The sequence below is a fragment of the Schistocerca piceifrons genome, chromosome X, assembly GCF_021461385.2.
Source record: "Schistocerca piceifrons isolate TAMUIC-IGC-003096 chromosome X, iqSchPice1.1, whole genome shotgun sequence".
In the NCBI taxonomy this organism is placed as follows: Eukaryota; Metazoa; Arthropoda; class Insecta; order Orthoptera; family Acrididae; genus Schistocerca; species Schistocerca piceifrons.
In genome coordinates, this window is record NC_060149.1 from 852,120,940 (window position 1) to 852,139,643 (window position 18,704).

Sequence of the window (18,704 nt, forward strand, 5' to 3'; positions counted from 1 at the left end):
GTTGGTTAATTGTTCGCTTGTTCAATGGGTATTGTTCATGTATGGGGAGTTTGGTAGACATCGGAAGTGTTAAAACTCAGAAGAGTGTTCCTGGAGCCACTCTGTAGCAATTCTGGACGTGTGGTGTTTCGCATTGTTCTGCTGGAATTGCCCAGGTCCGTCGGAATGCACAATGGACATGAATGGAAGCAAGTGATCATATAAGATGCTTACGTACGTGTCACTTGTTAGAATCGTATGTAGACGTATTAGGGGTCCCTTGTAGGACCTTTTTTCGGCATCACCGGTGTCGGAGATTTAATGTTTAACCGGATTCCCGATATTTACGTCAAACTCGTGAAATGGTCGTACGGAAAAACCCCACTTTATCGCTACTTCGGAGGTGCTGTGTCTCATCGCTCGTGCGCCGACAATAGCACCACGTACAACTCACATCTTGATAACCTGCCATTGTAGCAGCAGTAACCCATCTAAGAACTGCACCAGACAATTTTTCTCTTACATAGGAGTTGCCGACAGCAGCATCGCATTCTTCCTGTTTATATATCTCTGTATTTGAATCCGCTTGCATATGCCAGATTCTTTGGCGCTTCAGAGTATCTTTAGAGCTTCGACAACACAATGTCATCGCTGACGAAGCGTATATCAAGAAATATCAGTGCCTAATTCTTCTGAGAGAAAAGGTAGCAGTCTACCTACACACCGACATTTTATTAGGTCGATTGTTGCTAGAAAAATCATTCTGAAACAAATGTGTAGTAGCATGAGTCATGTTTGCCATCGTGATGGGACTTGATAAAAAAAGCGCTCTGACAACTTACGCAGTGTTGCGCTATGATCGATGTATCACAAGGCAGACTCACGTAGTGTTTCCTACAAAGAAGAAGAAAGAGCTATGATCACCCAATGTGTCTTATAAGATTGCGGACCAACTTTGTAGAAGTGACGCTTTTGTCGTTGTAATACTAAGAAATACTAAGCGAATGACGTCCCCAAGAAAAGAGTAGCTTAATGCTAGACTGGTAGGATCTTTCAACTCACCCGAAAATATTATTGAGAACCAACAATCACTGCCAACGCAACAGAGGGGAAAGTAGACTGTGGTATCTGGTAGAAGTGAATATTTATTTCCACATAAGACACGGCTATGCAGGATACCTCACAAGCGTGGAAGTTAACTGTCAAGAGAGGCATGGAATGAACTAAATCGCTAACGTCGAAGAGTAACTATAATGACATATGCTAGTCACATGGATTGTTTATACACTTCTGAACACTTGCGTTTGCACGGACAGAATGAGACGCTACAACATGTCGCCCTGCACGCGTCACCGCTGTTTTTCTTGAAACCTGGCATTGTACCACTGGAGTCAGTGGTTCCAGCGGGATGTGAAGTACCAGTCTTCGGCGTCGTTTTCTTCTGGATGACTCCTGGCGTCCGTAGTGTCTAGTGGTGGCTGTGGGACACGGGGACGTTTTCTTATGTCATATTCTTATCTTCTCGTTCACCTCCTGCAGTGCTTGCTATCTCCAATGCTTCGAAAAACGCGGGCTTGAGTCGGTCTAGGGTGACGGTGACAGGCATACCATTTATTCTAAATGGAATGTGCGGCCACCTCTGCTAATCACCGGGTAGTATGGTCCGTCGTATGGTGGCTGCAACTGCTTGCGTACTACATGATTGCGTAAGAAAATGTGTGTGCAGTTCTCAAGATCTGCGAAGACAAACAAGTGTCTCCAAGCCTGACTTCTGAGCGCCGTTGGTTTAATCTGGCGTATGTGCTCTCGTAATATAGCTGCAAAGCCTCATGCATCGACTATATCGTCTGGCATGCTGTGCAAGAATTCTACTGGTAAACGTAGAGTTTGCCCGTGCACTAGCTCTGCTACCGTAGCCTTTAGATCGCTTTATAATGAGGTCCATAGTCCGAAGTGTACGAGAGGTAGTGCCTTCATCCAATTCTGTGTCGTGTGACGTCCCAGAACTGCTTTCAGTTGGCGATGCATGCGTTCAACTATACCATTTGATGCAGGATAATGGGCTGTGGTGCGTAGACGCTTCGTGCCTATTAATGTATCTAATGCTCTGAAAAGGTAGGCTTCGAACTGTCATCCCTGGTCTGTGGTAATCCGTAGTGGTACGACGCATCGGGCGATCCAACCGCGAAAAAATCTGTACGTCCCGGAATCGGCTGTGATATCCTTCAGGGAAATGCTTCAGGCCACCTGGTAAATCGGTCCACAACTATAAGACAATAATTATGGGCTTCTGAGACTGTGAGCGGGCCTACGATATCGACATGTAGATATTCGAAACATTGATTCGGCAGCAGAAATGGGGCTAGCGGTGCCCTGACGCGCTGCGTGATCTTTTTCTTCTTCTGACATGCAATGCAATGCTTGACTAATGTTTTGCAGTCTGCGTGCATTCCACGCCAAACTAAACTTTGTTTGACCAATCTAATAGTGGCCTGTAGTTCTGGATGTGCCAGATTGTGTACATATGTAGTTGCTTGTGCTAGAAAATGTTGCGGCACAAATGGACGAGCTTTCACTCCAGATATGTCACAATGCCACTCAACATTTGCTTCAGGCATCGCGGCGCGTTGTAACTTCATTCGTCCTGGTTGTTTCAACAAATCTTGTAACTCTCTGTCACGTTGTTGGTCCGGTGCGAGGGCTTCAAAATCAATGGTAACTGTTGCAGTTTCCACATGTGAGCGTGTGTCTGCTGTCGCCTTCAAAGCTTCTACACGAGATAGCGCATCCGCTGGTATGTTCAGCTTCCCTTGTACACTAATGGCCATCAAAATTGCTGCACCACGAAGATGACGTGCTACAGACGCGAAATTTAACCGATATGCAAATGATTAGCTTTTCAGAGCATTCACACAAGGTTGGCGCCGGTGGCGACACCTACAACGTGCTGACATGATGAAAGTTTCCAACCGATTTCTCATACACAAAGAGCAATAGACCGGCGTTGCCTGGTGAAAAGTTGTTTTGATGCTTCGTGTAAGGAGGAGAAATGCATACCATCACGTTTCCGACTTTGATAAAGGTCGGATTGTAGCCTATCGCGATTGCGGTTTATCGTATCGCGACATTGCTGCTCGCGTTGGTCCAGATCCAATGACTGTTAGCAGAATATGGAACCGGTGGGTTTAGATGGGTAATACGGAACGCCGTGCTGGATCCCAACGGCCTCGTATCACTAGCAGTCGCGATGACAGGCATCTTATCCGCATGGCTGTAACGGGGTGAGCTACATACCTTCAGCAGTTCGTCCTGGTGGCAGATGGGCTATCAAGAAGTGCTGAGTTTTGCAGAGGATCGGAAATACCGTTAGCAGTTAGAAATTGAGTGAGCATGTTGGCCGTACATGAGCTCAAGTACGAATGTGCATTGAAGGAAGTATGTAAAAACTTACGAAGGGAGCAAAATGATGATAATCAGTTGAAATTAGTCAAAATCCCTTTCGGGGTCCCTAATTATCCCAAAGTAACGCAGTACTATTGTTTACATACAGGAATTTCATTTCGAAGAAGGAAGTTAGATTCAGCAGAATGGATCTGCAGACAGATTACGTGCAACTACGATGTGGCCATTATGGGACCAAGGAATTCATTGCTAAATTAAGTGAGAAAGTTATATTCGACAACATGTATTACAGAGTTCTTCGTCGGAAGGTACATGCAGTAAATAGTATGGTGCAGGGAGATATGCACAATGTAGAACGAAGTGAACCCCTGGAATTATGTGCTGTTGACCTTTTTTCCCCTCCCGGCATCTAGAGGAGGATGTACCCATGTTTTTGTGGTGATTGACGGTTTTAGCGGATATGTCAAACTATATCCAATAAAAAGAGCTAACGCGAAAAGGCAGTTAGACAAACTTGAAAAGGACTACTTTGTAAAGAAAGGCAAGCCTAAGAGTCCTATCAGATTATGGTCCGCAGTTTCTATCTGGCAAATGTAAAGCTTGTCTAGAAAAGGCCGGAATTCCCGCTATAAGGATCTTGGCGCGTTTTCCACAGGGAATTATGATCGAGATGGTTATGCATCAGCTAAACAGATTGCGTAGGACTTAATGTGCCAGAGAGCATTCGATTTGGGCCAATCATATTAAAAACTTTGAAGATCTCATCAATAACCTTAAAAATGATGCAACAGGAACCCCATAACATCGTTTTATCATTTTAGACATGGTTGATATCCCAGTGTTATGTCGTAGCTCCGTAGATAAGAAGATGACAAAGGCTGAGGCAAACATACATAAAAGAGCACAGGACAGAAAAAGAAGGCATGACGTAAAGTCTCCCCCCCCCCCTCTAGTTTTAGCGATGGTGAGCTATTGTTAGTCCAAACTAAAGAGAAATTTAAGAAAATTTAAACGGAAACAAAATAAGTTTATGCATGTTTATCAAGTAACATTCAAGACAATAAGTAGGTCTCTTACAAACGCAAACCATCTGAAATACCCGAAAAGTAACAAGGAACAAGGTCTACGAAACATTATGGACCTAAAGCCTTTCAAAAATAATGTTGTTGTTGTTGTGGTCTTCAGTCCTGAGACTGGTTTGATGCAGCTCTCCATGCTACTCTATCCTGTGCAAGCTTTTTCATCTCCCGGTACCTACTGCAACCTACATCCTTCTGAATCTGCTTTGTGTATTCATCTCTTGGTCTCCCTCTACGATTTTTACCCTCCACGCTGCCCTCCAATACTAAATTGGTGATCCCTTGATGCCTCAGAACATGTCCTACCAACCGATCTCTTCTTCTGGTCAGGTTGTGCCACAAACTTCTCTTCTCCCCAATCCTATTCAATACTTCCTCATTAGTTATGTGATCTACCCATCTAATCATCAGCATTCTTCTGTAGCACCACATTTCGAAAGCTTCTATTCTCTTCTTGTCCAAACTATTTATCGTCCATGTTTCACTTCCATACATGGCTACGCTCCATATGAATACTTTCAGAAATGACTTCCTGACACTTAAATCAATACTGGATGTTAACAAATTTCTCTTCTTCAGAAACGCTTTCCTTGCCATTGCCAGCCTACATTTTATATCCTCTCTACTTCGACCATCATCAGTTATTTTGCTCCCCAAATAGCAAAACTCTTTTACTACGTTAAGTGCCTCATTTCCTAATCTAATTCCCTCAGCATCACCCGACTTAATTAGACTACATTCCATTATCCTTGTTTTGCTTTTGTTGATGTTCATCTTATATCCTCCTTTCAAGACACTGTCCATTCCATTCAACTGCTCTTCCAAGTCCTTTTCTGTCTCTGACAGAATTACAATGTCATCGGCGAACCTCAAAGTTTTTATTTCTTCTCCATGAATTTTAATACCTACTCCGAATTTTTCTTTTGTTTCCTTTACTGCTTGCTCAATATACAGATTGAACAACATCGGGGAGAGGCTACAACCCTGTCTTACTCCCTTCCCAACCACTGCTTCCCTTTCATGTCCCTCGACTCTTATAACTGCCATCTGGTTTCTGTACAAATTGTAAATAGCCTTTCGCTCCCTGTATTTTACCCCTGCCACCTTTAGAATTTGAAAGAGAGTATTCCAGTCAACATTGTCAAAAGCTTTCTCTAAGTCTACAAATGCTAGAAACGTAGGTTTGCCTTTCCTTAATCTTTCTTCTAAGATAAGTCGTAAGGTCAGTATTGCCTCACGTGTTCCAGTGTTTCTACGGAATCCAAACTGATCTTCCCCGATGTTGGCTTCTACTAGTTTTTCCATTCGTCTGTAAAGAATTCGTGTTAGTATTTTGCAGCTGTGACTTATTAAACTGATAGTTCGGTAATTTTCACATCTGTCAACACCTGCTTTCTTTGGGATTGGAATTATTATATTCTTCTTGAAGTCTGAGGGTATTTTGCCTGTTTAATACATCTTGCTCACCAGATGGTAGAGTTTTGTCAGGACTGGCTCTCCCACGGCCGTCAGTAGTTCCAATGGAATATTGTCTACTCCGGGGGCCTTGTTTCGACTCAGGTCTTTCAGTGCTCTGTCAAACTCTTCACGCAGTATCATATCTCCCATTTCATCTTCATCTACATCCTCTTCCATTTCCATAATATTGTCCTCAAGTACATCGCCCTTGTATAGACCCTCTATGTACTCCTTCCACCTTTCTGCTTTCCCTTCTTTGCTTAGAACTGGGTTTCCATCTGAACTCTTGATATTCATACAAGTCGTTCTCTTATCTCCAAAGGTCTCTTTAATTTTCCTGTAGGCGGTATCTATCTTACCCCTAGTGAGATAGGCCTCTACATCCTTACATTTGTCCTCTAGCCATCCCTGCTTAGCCATTTTGCACTTCCTGTCGATCTCATTTTTGAGACGTTTGTATTCCTTTTTGCCTGTTTCACTTACTGCATTTTTATATTTTCTCCTTTCATCAATTAAATTCAATATTTCTTCTGTTAGCCAAGGATTTCTACTAGCCCTCGTCTTTTTACCTACTTGATCCTCTGCTGCCTTCACTACTTCATCCCTCAAAGCTACCCATTCTTCTTCTACTGTATTTATTTCCCCCATTCCTGTCAATTGCTCCCTTATGCTCTCCCTGAATCTCTGTACAACCTCTGGTTCTTTTAGTTTATCCAGGTCCCATCTCCTTAAATTCTCACCTTTTTGCAGTTTCTTCAGTTTTAATCTACAGGTCATAACCAATAGATTGTGGTCAGAGTCCACATCTGCCCCTGGAAATGTCTTACAATTTAAAACCTGGTTCCTAAATCTCTGTCTTACCATTATATAATCTATCTGATACCTTTTAGTATCTCCAGGGTTCTTCCATGTATACAACCTTCGTTCATGATTCTTAAACCAAGTGTTAGTTATGATTATGTTGTGCTCTGTGCAAAATTCGACCAGGCGGCTTCCTCTTTCATTTCTGTCCCCCAATCCATATTCACCTACTATGTTTCCTTCTCTCCCTTTTCTTACACTCGAATTCCAGTCACCCATGACTATTAAATTTTCGTCTCCCTTCACAATCTGAATAATTTCTTTTATTTCATCATACATTTCTTCCATTTCTTCGTCATCTGCAGAGCTAGTTGGCATATAAACTTGTACTGCTGTAGTAGGCGTGGGCTTCGTACCTATCTTGGCCACAATAATGCGTTCACTATGCTGTTTGTAGTAGCTTACCCGCATTCCTATTTTCCTATTCATTATTAAACCTACTCCTGCATTACCCCTATTTGATTTTGTGTTTAAAGCCCTGTAGTCACCTGACCGGAAGTCTTGTTCCTCCTGCCACCGAACTTCACTAACTCCCACTATATCTAACTTCAACCTATCCATTTCCCTTTTTAAATTTTCTAACCTACCTGCCCGATTAAGGGATCTGACATTCCACGCTCCGATCCGTAGAACGCCAGTTTTCTTTCTCCTGATAACGACATCCTCTTGAGTAGTCCCCGCCCGGAGATCCGAATGGGGGACTATTTTACCTCTTACAACTTAGATAAGTAAAAATAATAGTCATTAGATTCTGTAAGGAATCTGCCACTCTTTGGCAATTACATAATTTGGTGTACTGTGCGGTCCCAGCTGCATGAAACTTTATTTCCTTTTCAAGTTTCATTCTTTTCTTCTGTTCTATCTATAGTCAGTAAGGAATATTCATCTTCAGGTTGTACATATGCTATTAAGTTGTAATGTACTCCTAGTTACTAACAATGATGCCCGAATGATGACTTACAAGAGAATGCGGGAGGTAGTTTACAATGTTAAATTCTAAATTTTGAACTTTTGAGCACCAGTGATAGAAAAATGATGGCTAAAGTAAACAGGTAATAAATGAGATCCACAAAAAATGTTAGTAATAGTAAAATACAGATACTGCGCTAAGAGAAGTAACTGAAGTTGAAAATTTCTAAAATCTGAAACAATAAACTCTGCAGAAAATAATTTTCGGTTGGAAGTAAGATTGTCTGTAGGTAAGAGAGGATAATAAATTGGTGCCTTTAAAACCAGCCATAGCGTTTTCACATTAATTAAAGAAGGGGAAGTGGCGTGAAGATCATCCCAAAAATGTATGTAAATAATGAGGTCAATAAGCTGACGCAGATAAAAGGGAGATAGAATTGTCGAAATATTTAGAAAAGTGGAAAATATGGATAAATGAAAATAGCGAGAAACAGTAGAAATGAAGTCAGTAGACTGATATGTATGAAGGAACGCTGGAAAATTGATAAGTAGTTCCCCCACATCTCGTAAAAAGGTTGTGAAACGAGTAACAAGTATTAACACTTACAGACAATGTTAAGTTAAACGAATGCGATAAGAAATACAGATTGTAGAGTACTGGTATTTTATAATAAAAACAGCTTTCTAATTATGTGTGTGACAAAGCAAAGTAACTGCTGTCGAACAAATGACGTATTTAGCATACTACCTAATGAATATGATATTTGAGCCATATGAAGATAGAACTTACAAATATTACTCGATTTTCTAAGTAAAGCAACATCTAAAGTAATAAAATAAATTGTAAACCAACCTATGTTGACTTTCAGAGCATTATAGCAATGGTTAAAAAAAGAGTTGCAAAGTTCGTGATTTAAGCTTAATAATACGAATGTCACGATTTTGTGAAGTAACGTATCGCCAATAATAATTATGAAAAAGTGAATGCTAGTTTTCCAGATAATAAAAAAATTCTTTCTGATATCTTCTCAATAATGTATTCAAATTATAGAAGGATAGTACAATAAAGAATGTGTCTTGTCCTCCGTTAGATGTAAGTAGAGAACAAAAACTTGGGCTATGTTATCTGTTTCTCAGGGTCTTTGGAGGCTTCGTGATTGGCAGGCTACAAGCTGTACTCGAAAGCAAGCGAGAGGGCAAAGTACCACACTGATTCCTCCAGTTTCACTTTTTGTAACAGAGTATAACGGAGAACGCCATACATAGTGAAGTCACACCCTCTGCCTTAAACGTTTTAGTGAAAATGGTTCGTAAGGACTCACACATTGTTGCGTACGATTGTGATTAAATGAGCGAGTGCTGAAAGAATTTTACAATAATCGAAAATTTTATTTCGTGTTTGTATGTTATTTTATGTACATAATTCGTAAAAATCCATTACATCATGCTTTTCTATGTACATGTATACATCGTACACTTTTTCGGGTAGTAGTATGGAAAATTTCTCAAAAATAAATTTCATTTGAAAGAGGTCAGCTATAGTAGCATCACTTGTGTCTAGTACTTAATCTTGTTCAAAAATAATGTTTTTCACAGAATTAAATGGGGGCGAAACAAGTACTGTATCATTGTGAGAGATACAGAGGTGAGCAAGTATGCTGGGACTTACCCCAATTCACTGGTACAAGCATCACTCATCATAAGGTGCCTTCGCCCAGCATATCCAGTTCTTCGCCATAATCTACGAGTGAAATTAAAAAGCTGAAATATCTTTTCCAAATTTCAGTCAAACAATGAAAAGTTACAAGTCTGAACTTCATCGGTGCAACGTTTTGGTCAAAATCGAGGTTTTTACGAAAATTTGAAGGCGCTAAATATTCGTCTCAGAAATATGAATATTCGTATGTAGGCTCAGTTTGGTGTAAGAATCATTAACTATGTGACCCCATTAAGGTGCCTCTGATAGTTTTCAAGTTATTTACAAAAAAAAAAAAAAAAAAAAAAAAAAACTTATTTGGAAGAGAAACGTCCTTATTCGTAATAGATTAAGTATCGTATGTATATATGATAGAAAGTGCTCATTACAGCACTTGGTTACATTCATTGAATAACGCAGCTATACCAAGTTAAAGGCTTCAGTGTAATTAACAATTAATACAAAGACTGTGAAAGATGTAGTTCAGAGATCATGTTCGACTGTCGGCTCCGTTCTAAAAATTTTAGCTAGCAAAGTTTAAATACAGCCGAGCTAAGACTTTTTCAAGAACTAAAGCAACCCTAACTTTAATTATATAAAAATTATGAGGACTATAAATACTTACAGAACAGAGATATTAATTAATACGTGTCCGAGATAGGGGCCCTTTAGATGCTGCTACCTGTGCTTAGAGCTGTTGATAGCAGACGTTCCATTCGGCGGTCCAGTGCGCCCACATGTAAATACAGCCAGAGAAGCAGTAAGAAGAGACACTTCCCAAAGAGCTATCAATCTGTCCACGTCAGTCAGACGCTAGCATACCCTCTGCCTCGGATGACACCAGAGCTAGGCACTTAACAAATGCGTTTTAGGTAATAGTAGGAAGTGATTTCATCTACAACTACATCTACATGGATACTCTGCAAATCACATTTAAGTGACTGGGAGAGGGTTCATATAACCACCTTCACAATTCTCTATTATTCCAATCTCGTATAGCTCGCGAAAAGAACGAACACCTGTATCTTTCCGTACGAGCTCTGATTTCCCTTATTTTATCGTGGTGATCGTTTCTCCCTATGTAGGTCATTGTCAACAAAATATTTTCGCATTCGGAGGAGAAAGATGGTGATTGGAATTTCGTGAGAAGATTCCGTCGCAACGATAAACGCCTTTCTTTTAATGATGTCAAGCACAAATCCTGTATCATTTCAATGATACTCTCTCCCATATTTCGCGATATTACAAAACGTGCTGCCCGTCTTTGAACTTTTCCGATGTACTACATCAGCCCTATCTGGTAAGGATCCCATACCGCGCAGCTGTATTTTAAAAGAGGACGGACAAGAATAGTGTAGGCAGTCTTCTAAGTAGATCTGTTATATTTTCTAAGTATCCTCGCAATAAAACGCAGTCTTTGGTTAGCCTTCCCCACAACATTTTCTCTGTGTTCCATCCAATTTCAGTTGTTCGTCATTGTAATTCCTAGGTATTTATTTGAATTTACGGGCTTTAGATTTGACTGATTTATCGTGTAACCGAAGTTTAACGAATTCCTTTTAGCACTCATGTGGATGACCTCACATTTTTTGTTATTTAGAGTAAAATGCCAATTTTCGTACCTGTCAGATATCTTTTCTAAATTGTTTTGCAATTTTTTTGATCTTCTGATGACTTTATTAGTCGATAAACGACAGCGTCATCTGTAAACAACCTAAGACGGCTGCTCAGATTGTCTCCCAAATCGTTTATACAGATAAGGAACAGCAAAGGTCCTATAACACTACCTTGGGGAACGCCGGAAATCGCTTCTGTTTTACTCAATGACTTTCCGTCAATTACTACGAACTGTGACCTCTCTGGCGGGAAATCACAAATCCAGTCACACAACTGAGACGATACTCCATAAGCACGCAATATCACTACAAGCCGCTTGTGTGGTACAGTGTCGAAAGCCTTCCAGAAATCCGGGAATACGGAGTCGATCTGATATCCCTTGTCAATAGCCCTCACCACTTCATGCGAATAAAGAGCTAGTTGTGTTTCACAAGAACAATGTTTTCTAAACCCACATTGACTGTGTGTCAATAGACCGTTTTCTTCGAGGTAATTCATAATGTTCGAACACAATATACACTCCTGGAAATTGAAATAAGAACACCGTGAATTCATTGTCCCAGGAAGGGGAAACTTTATTGACACATTCCTGGGGTCAGATACATCACATGATCACACTGACAGAACCACAGGCACATAGACACAGGCAACAGAGCATGCACAATGTCGGCACTAGTACAGTGTATATCCAACTTTCGCAGCAATGCAGGCTGCTAGTCTCCCATGGAGACGATCGTAGAGATGCTGGATGTAGTCCTGTGGAACGGCTTGCCATGCCATTTCCACCTGGCGCCTCAGTTGGACCAGCGTTCGTGCTGGACGTGCAGACCGCGTGAGACGACGCTTCATCCAGTCCCAAACATGCTCAATGGGGGACAGATCCGGAGATCTTGCTGGCCAGGGTAGTTGACTTACACCTTCTAGAGCACGTTGGGTGGCACGGGATACATGCGGACGTGCATTGTCCTGTTGGAACAGCAAGTTCCCTTGCCGGTCTAGGAATGGTAGAACGATGGGTTCGATGACGGTTTGGATGTACCGTGCACTATTCAGTGTCCCCTCGACGATCACCAGTGGTGTACGGCCAGTGTAGGAGATCGCTCCCCACACCATGATGCCGGGTGCTGGCCCTGTGTGCCTCGGTCGTATGCAGTCCTGATTGTGGCGTTCACCTGCACGGCGCCAAACACGCATACGACCATCATTGGCACCAAGGCAGAAGCGACTCTCATCGCTGAAGACGACATGTCTCCATTCGTCCCTCCATTCACGCCTGTCGCGACACCACTGGAGGCGGGCTGCACGATGTTGGGGCGTGAGCGGAAGACGGCCTAACGGTGTGCTGGACCGTAGCCCAGCTTCATGGAGACGGTTGCGAATGGTCCTCGCCGATACCCCAGGAGCAACAGTGTCCCTAATTTGCTGGGAAGTGGCGGTGCGGTCCCCTACGGCACTGCGTAGGATCCTACGGTCTTGGCGTGCATCCGTGCGTCGCTGCGGTCCGGTCCCAGGTCGACGGGCACGTGCACCTTCCGCCGACCACTGGCGACAACATCGATGTACTGTGGAGACCTCACGCCCTACGTGTTGAGCAATTCGGCGGTACGTCCACCCGGCCTCCCGCATGCCCACTATACGCCCTCGCTCAAAGTCCGTCAACTGCACATACGGTTCACGTCCACGCTGTCGCGGCATGCTACCAGTGTTAAAGACTGCGATGGAGCTCCGTATGCCACGGCAAACTGGCTGACACTGACGGCGGCGGTGCACAAATGCTGCGCAGCTAGCGCCATTCGACGGCCAACACCGAGGTTCCTGGTGTGTCCGCTGTGCCGTGCGTGTGATCATTGCTTGTACAGCCCTCTCGCAGTGTCCGGAGCAAGTATGGTGGGTCTGACACACCGGTGTCAATGTGTTCTTTTTTCCATTTCCAGGAGTGTATGTTCCACAATCCTGCTGCATGTCGACATTAATGCTATGGGTCAGTAATTAAGTGGATTACTTCTACTACCTTTCTTGAATATTAGTGTGACCTGTGCAACTTTCCAATCTTTGGGTACGGATCTATAGTCTAGCGAATGGTTGTATACGATTATTAAGTATGGAAATAATGCATACTACTAAAGGAACCTAATTGGTACACAGTCTGGAGCAGAAGACTTGCTTTTATTAAGTGATTCAAGTTGCTTCACTACTCCGTGGATATTTCCTTCTACGTTACTCATGTTGGCAGCTGTTCTTGATTCTAATTCTAGAATAATTACTTAGTCTTCTTTTGTGAAGGCATTTCGGAACGCTATGTTTAGTAACTCTGCTTTGGCAGCACTGTCTTCGATAGTATCTCCATTGCTATCGCGCAGAGATGGCACTGATTGTTTCTTGCCGCCAACATACTTCACATACGAACGGAATGTCTTTGGATTTTCTGTCAGGTTTCGAGACAAAGTTTCCTTGTGGAAACTGTTGTACGCATCTCGCACTGAAGTTCACGCTAAATTTCGAGCTTCTGTAAGATATCGCCAATCTTGGGGATTTCGCATCTGTTTAAATTTGGCATGTTTGTTTCGTTGTTTCTGCAACGATCTTCTGACCCGTTTAGTGTACCAAGGAGTATCAGCTCCGTCCTTTGTTAATTTATTTAGTATAATTCTCTCAATTGCTGCCGACACTATTTCTTTGAATTCAAGCCACATCTGGTCTACACTCATATTATTAACTTTGAAGGAGTGGAGATCAGGAAGGCGTCAAGTTAATTTGTATCTGCTGTTTTGAATAAGCATAGTTTTCGTTTATTTTTCGCGTGGGCTCATGAATTAACTGCTCGAAATAATTTTCAGAGAGTGCGTTTAGCACAATTTCGAATGATGTTTCATGTGTACCTCCGGAATTAAACACGTATTTTCGCCAACATATCGAGGGTAAATTAAAGTCACCAACTACAGTCGTACGAGTCGGGTACGTGTTTGAATTCAAACTCAAGTTTTCTTTGAACCTTTCAGCAATTGTATCATCTGAATTGGGAGGACGGTAAAAGGATCCAACTACTATTTTATTGCCGCGCGGAGTGGCCGCGAGATTTGAGGCGTCACGTCACGGACTGCGCGGCCCCTCCCGCCAGAGGTTCGAGTCCTCCCTCGGACATGGGTGTGTGTGTGTTGTTCTTAGTATAAGTTAGTTTAAGTAGTGTGTAAGTCCAGTGCCTGATGACCTAAGCAGTTTGGTCCCTTAGGAATTCACACTCATTTGGACATTTTTTACTATATTATCCGGTTTCCAACAATGACCTCTGCCCGTACTAACTATCTACTTCAATTTCGAGACAAGATAAACCACTTCTAACAGCAACAAATACGCCACCGCCAGGTGTGTTTAGCCTATCCTTTCGAAACACCGTTATGTTCTTCCCAAAAATTTCAGCTGACCTTACCTCCAGCATTAGCCAACTTTCAGTGTCTATAACGATTTGAGCATCAGTGCTTTCTATTAGCGCTTGGAGTTCTGGTACTTTCCCAACATAGCTACGACAATTTACAACTGTTATATCGATGTTTCCTGTTTCTACATTCTTCCAATGTTCACCCTGCACCCTTTGTGACTGAAGACCTTTTTGTGTTTTACCGAGACACTGTAACCTAAAAAACCGCCCAGTCCACGCCACACAGCCCCTGCTACCCGTGTAGTCGCCTCCTGCGTATAGTGAACACCTGACCTATTCAGCTGAACCCGAAACCCAACCACCCATTACCGAGCGAGGTGGCGCAGTGGTTAGCACACTGGACTCGCATTCGGGAGGACGACGGTTCAATCCCGTCTCCGGCCATCCTGATTTAGGTTTTCCGTGATTTCCCTAAATCGTTTCGGGCAAATGCCAGGATGGTTCCTTTGAAAGGGCACGGCCGATTTCCTTCCCAATCCTTCCCTAACCCGAGCTTGTGCTCCATCTCTAATGACCTCGTTGTCGACGGGACGTTAAACACTAACCACCACCACCAACCACCCTTTGGCGCAATTTGAGGAATCTGCAGCGTACACGGTCCTAGAAACGTCTGAGCCTCTGATTCAGACCCTCCACTCGGCTCTGTCCCAGAGGTCTGGAATCGGTCCTGTCGACTATGCTGCAAATGGTCAACTCTGCTTTCATCTTGCAAGCAGGATTGGCAGCCTTTACCATTTCTGTTAGCCGCTCGAAACCAGAGAGGATCTCTTCTGATCCAAAGTGACACACATCATTGGTAGCGACGTGAGAAACGACCTGCAGTTGGCTGCACCCTGTCCTCTTCATGGCATCTGGGAGGACCCATTGCACGTCTGCAATGACTCCACCCAGTCCGCACACAGAGTGTACATTGGTTTTCTTTCCCTTCTTGGCAGCCATGTCCTTAACGGCCCCATAACGCGCGTAATGTTGGGCTCCCAACTATCAATAATCCCACCCTCTGTGATTGTCCCGATCTTACAGGCTGAGAGGTTTCCTCTGAAACAGGACAGATGACAGCACCTGGTTCATCGACAGTGTCAGCCACAGACAGCACCTGGAACATGTTTCTCAGACTAACCCGGGAGGCCTTATGTGCGGCCGCCTGGAAAGTCTTTCGCACCCTGCTACACCCCAGGGCGACCTCCCACTCGACCACTCGAGGTGAGGTGTCAACCTCAGTGCGAGCAGTAACTGGGCTGGCTGCCGATGAGCACCGATCGGAGGATTGCGACGTGCTGGATATCCGTTGGATCCCCACGGTCAGCCCACAACAGTGGTGCCCATCCACTGCAGCGTCAAGCTGTGTAACTGAAGCCATCACAGCCTGAAGCTGAGCGCGAAGTGTTGCTAATTCGGCTATCATCCGCGCACAACAATCGCAGTCTCTGTCCATACTAAGGACCATAGAAAACTAAACTATGGAAATAAACGGACAATAGGCACGTCCTGTGCATCTCTACTGTAGACCCTGACGAAAATGCAGGAACTGCGTCTAATAAATGAAATTAACACGCAGAAATACAAAAGCCTAGCTACCGAAGCACTCAGGTGAAACTCTCCCCTGATTAGGAACTTGTAATATGTCACAAAGTCGGTTTACTTTCTGACGCGAACGAAAACGCGTGGCTATTAGATCATGAGGACCTTACACCATCCTAGATCACTTAGTTTTCACGGAAGTAACTGTTTATGTGTCGCCCGTAATGTTACCAAACGTGCGTGGCAAGTGGAGATTATTTTTCACTTTTGTGACGAGCAATTAACTTTGATGGTTAGAATTCAGGGCTATAGAACGTTTTACTTAGAGCTTACTACACAGGGTGTGACCATTGATCGTGACTGGGCCAAATATCTCACGAAATAAGCGCCAAACGAAAAAACTACAAAGTACGAAACTTGTCTATCTTGAAGGGGGAAACCAGATGGCGCTATGGTTGGCCCGCTAGATCGCGCTGCCATAGGTCAAACGGATATCAATTGCGTATTTTAAAATAAGAACCCCCATTTTTTATTACATATCCGTGTAGTACGTAAAGAAATATGAATGTTTTAGTTGGACCACTTTTTTCGCTTTGTGATAGACGGTGCTGTAATAGTCACAAACATATGGCTCACAATTTTAGATGCAACTATTGGTAACAGGTAGATTTTTTAAATTAAAGTACAGAATGTAGGTACGTTTGAACATTTTATTTAGGTTGTTCCAATTTGATACATGTACCTTTATGAACTTATCATTTCTGAGAACGCATGCTGTTACAGCGTGATTACCTGTAAATACAACATTAATGCAATAAACGCTCAAAATGAAGTCCCTCAACCTCAATTCATTTGTCAATACGTGTAACGACATTCCTCTCTAACAGCGAGTAGTTCCCTTCCGTAATGTTCGCACATACATTGACAATGCGCTGACGCATGTTGTCAGGCGTGGTCGGTGGATCACTATAGCAAATATCCTTCAACTTTCCCCACAGAAAGAAATCCGGGGACGTCAGAGCCTGTGAACTAGAGGGCCATAGTATGGTGCTTCGACGACCAATCCACCTGTAATGAAATATGCTATTCAATACCGCTTCAGCAGCACGTGAGCTATGTGCCGGACATCCATCATGTTGGAAGTACATAGCCATTCTGTCATGCAGTGAGACATCTTGTAGTAACATCGGTTAACATCGGTAGAACATTACGTAGGAAATCAGCATGCATTGCACCATTTAGATTGCCATCGATAAAATGGGGGCCCATTATCCATCCTCCCATAATGCCGCACCATACATTAACATTATCTGGGAGTATACGTATGGAACGATTTGAAGTGGAATGATCATATAAAATTAACTGTTGGTAAGGCGGGTGCCAGGTTGAGATTCATTGGGAGAGTCCTTAGAAAATGTAGTCCATCAAGAGAGGAGGTTTCTTACAAAACACTCGTTCCACCTATACTTGAGTATTGCTCATCAGTGTGGGATCCGTACCAGGTCGGGTTGACAGAGGAGATAGAGAAGATACAAAGAAGAGCAGCGCGTTTAGTCACAGGGTTTTTGGGTAAGCGTGATAGCGTTACGGAGATATTAACAAACTCAAGTGGCAAACTCTGCAAGAGAGGCGCTCTGCATCGCGGTGTAGCTTGCTGTCCAGGTTTCGAGAGGGTGCGTTTCTGGATGAGGTATCGAATATATTGCTTGCCCCTACTTATACCTCCCGAGGAGATCACGAATGTAAAATTAGAGAGATTCGAGCGCGCACGGAGGCTTTCCGACAGTCGTTCTTCCCGCGAACCATACGCGACTGGAACAGGAAAGGGAGGTAATGACAGTGGCACGTAAAGTGCCCTCCGCCACACACTGTTGGGTGGCTTGCGGAGTATAAATTTAGATGTAGATGTAGATGAACCCACCAAGGATGCTGATGTTCCACTTGTCACAGCCATCGTAGATTTTCCGTTGCCCAATAGTGCATATTATGATGGTTTACGTTACCGCTGTCGGTGAATGACACTTCGTCGCTAAATAGAACACATGCAAATAATCTGTCATCGAACCGTAATTTCTCTTGTGCCCAGTGGCAGAACTGTACACGACGTCAAAGTCATCGCCATGCTATTCCTGGTGCGTACAAATAGGATACGGGTGCAATCAATGTTGATATAGCATTCTCAACACCAACGTTTTTTAGATTCCCGACTCTCGCGTTATTTGTCTGCTACTGATGTGTGGATTGGCCGCGACAGCAGCTAAAACACGTACTTGGGCATCATCATTTGTTGCAGTTCGTGGTTGACGTTTCACATGTGGCTGAACGCTTCCTGTTTCCTTAAGTAACGTAACTATCCGGCGAACGGTCCGAACACTTGGGTGATGTCGTCCAGGATACCGAGCAGCATACATAGTGCAGGCCCGTTGGGCATTTTGATCACAGTAACCATACATCAACATAATATCGACCTTTTCCGCAATTGGTAAACAGTCCATTTTAACACGGGTAATTTATCACGAAGCAAATACCGTCCGCACTGGCGGAATGTTACATGATACCACGTACTTACACTTTCGTGACTATTACAGCGCCATCTATCACAAAGTGAAAAAAGTGGTCCAACTTAACATTCATATTTATATACGTACTACACGAATATGTAATAAACAATGGGGGTTCCTATTTTTAAAAACGCAGTTGATATCCGTTTGACCTAGGGCAGCGCCATCTAGCGGGCCAACGATAG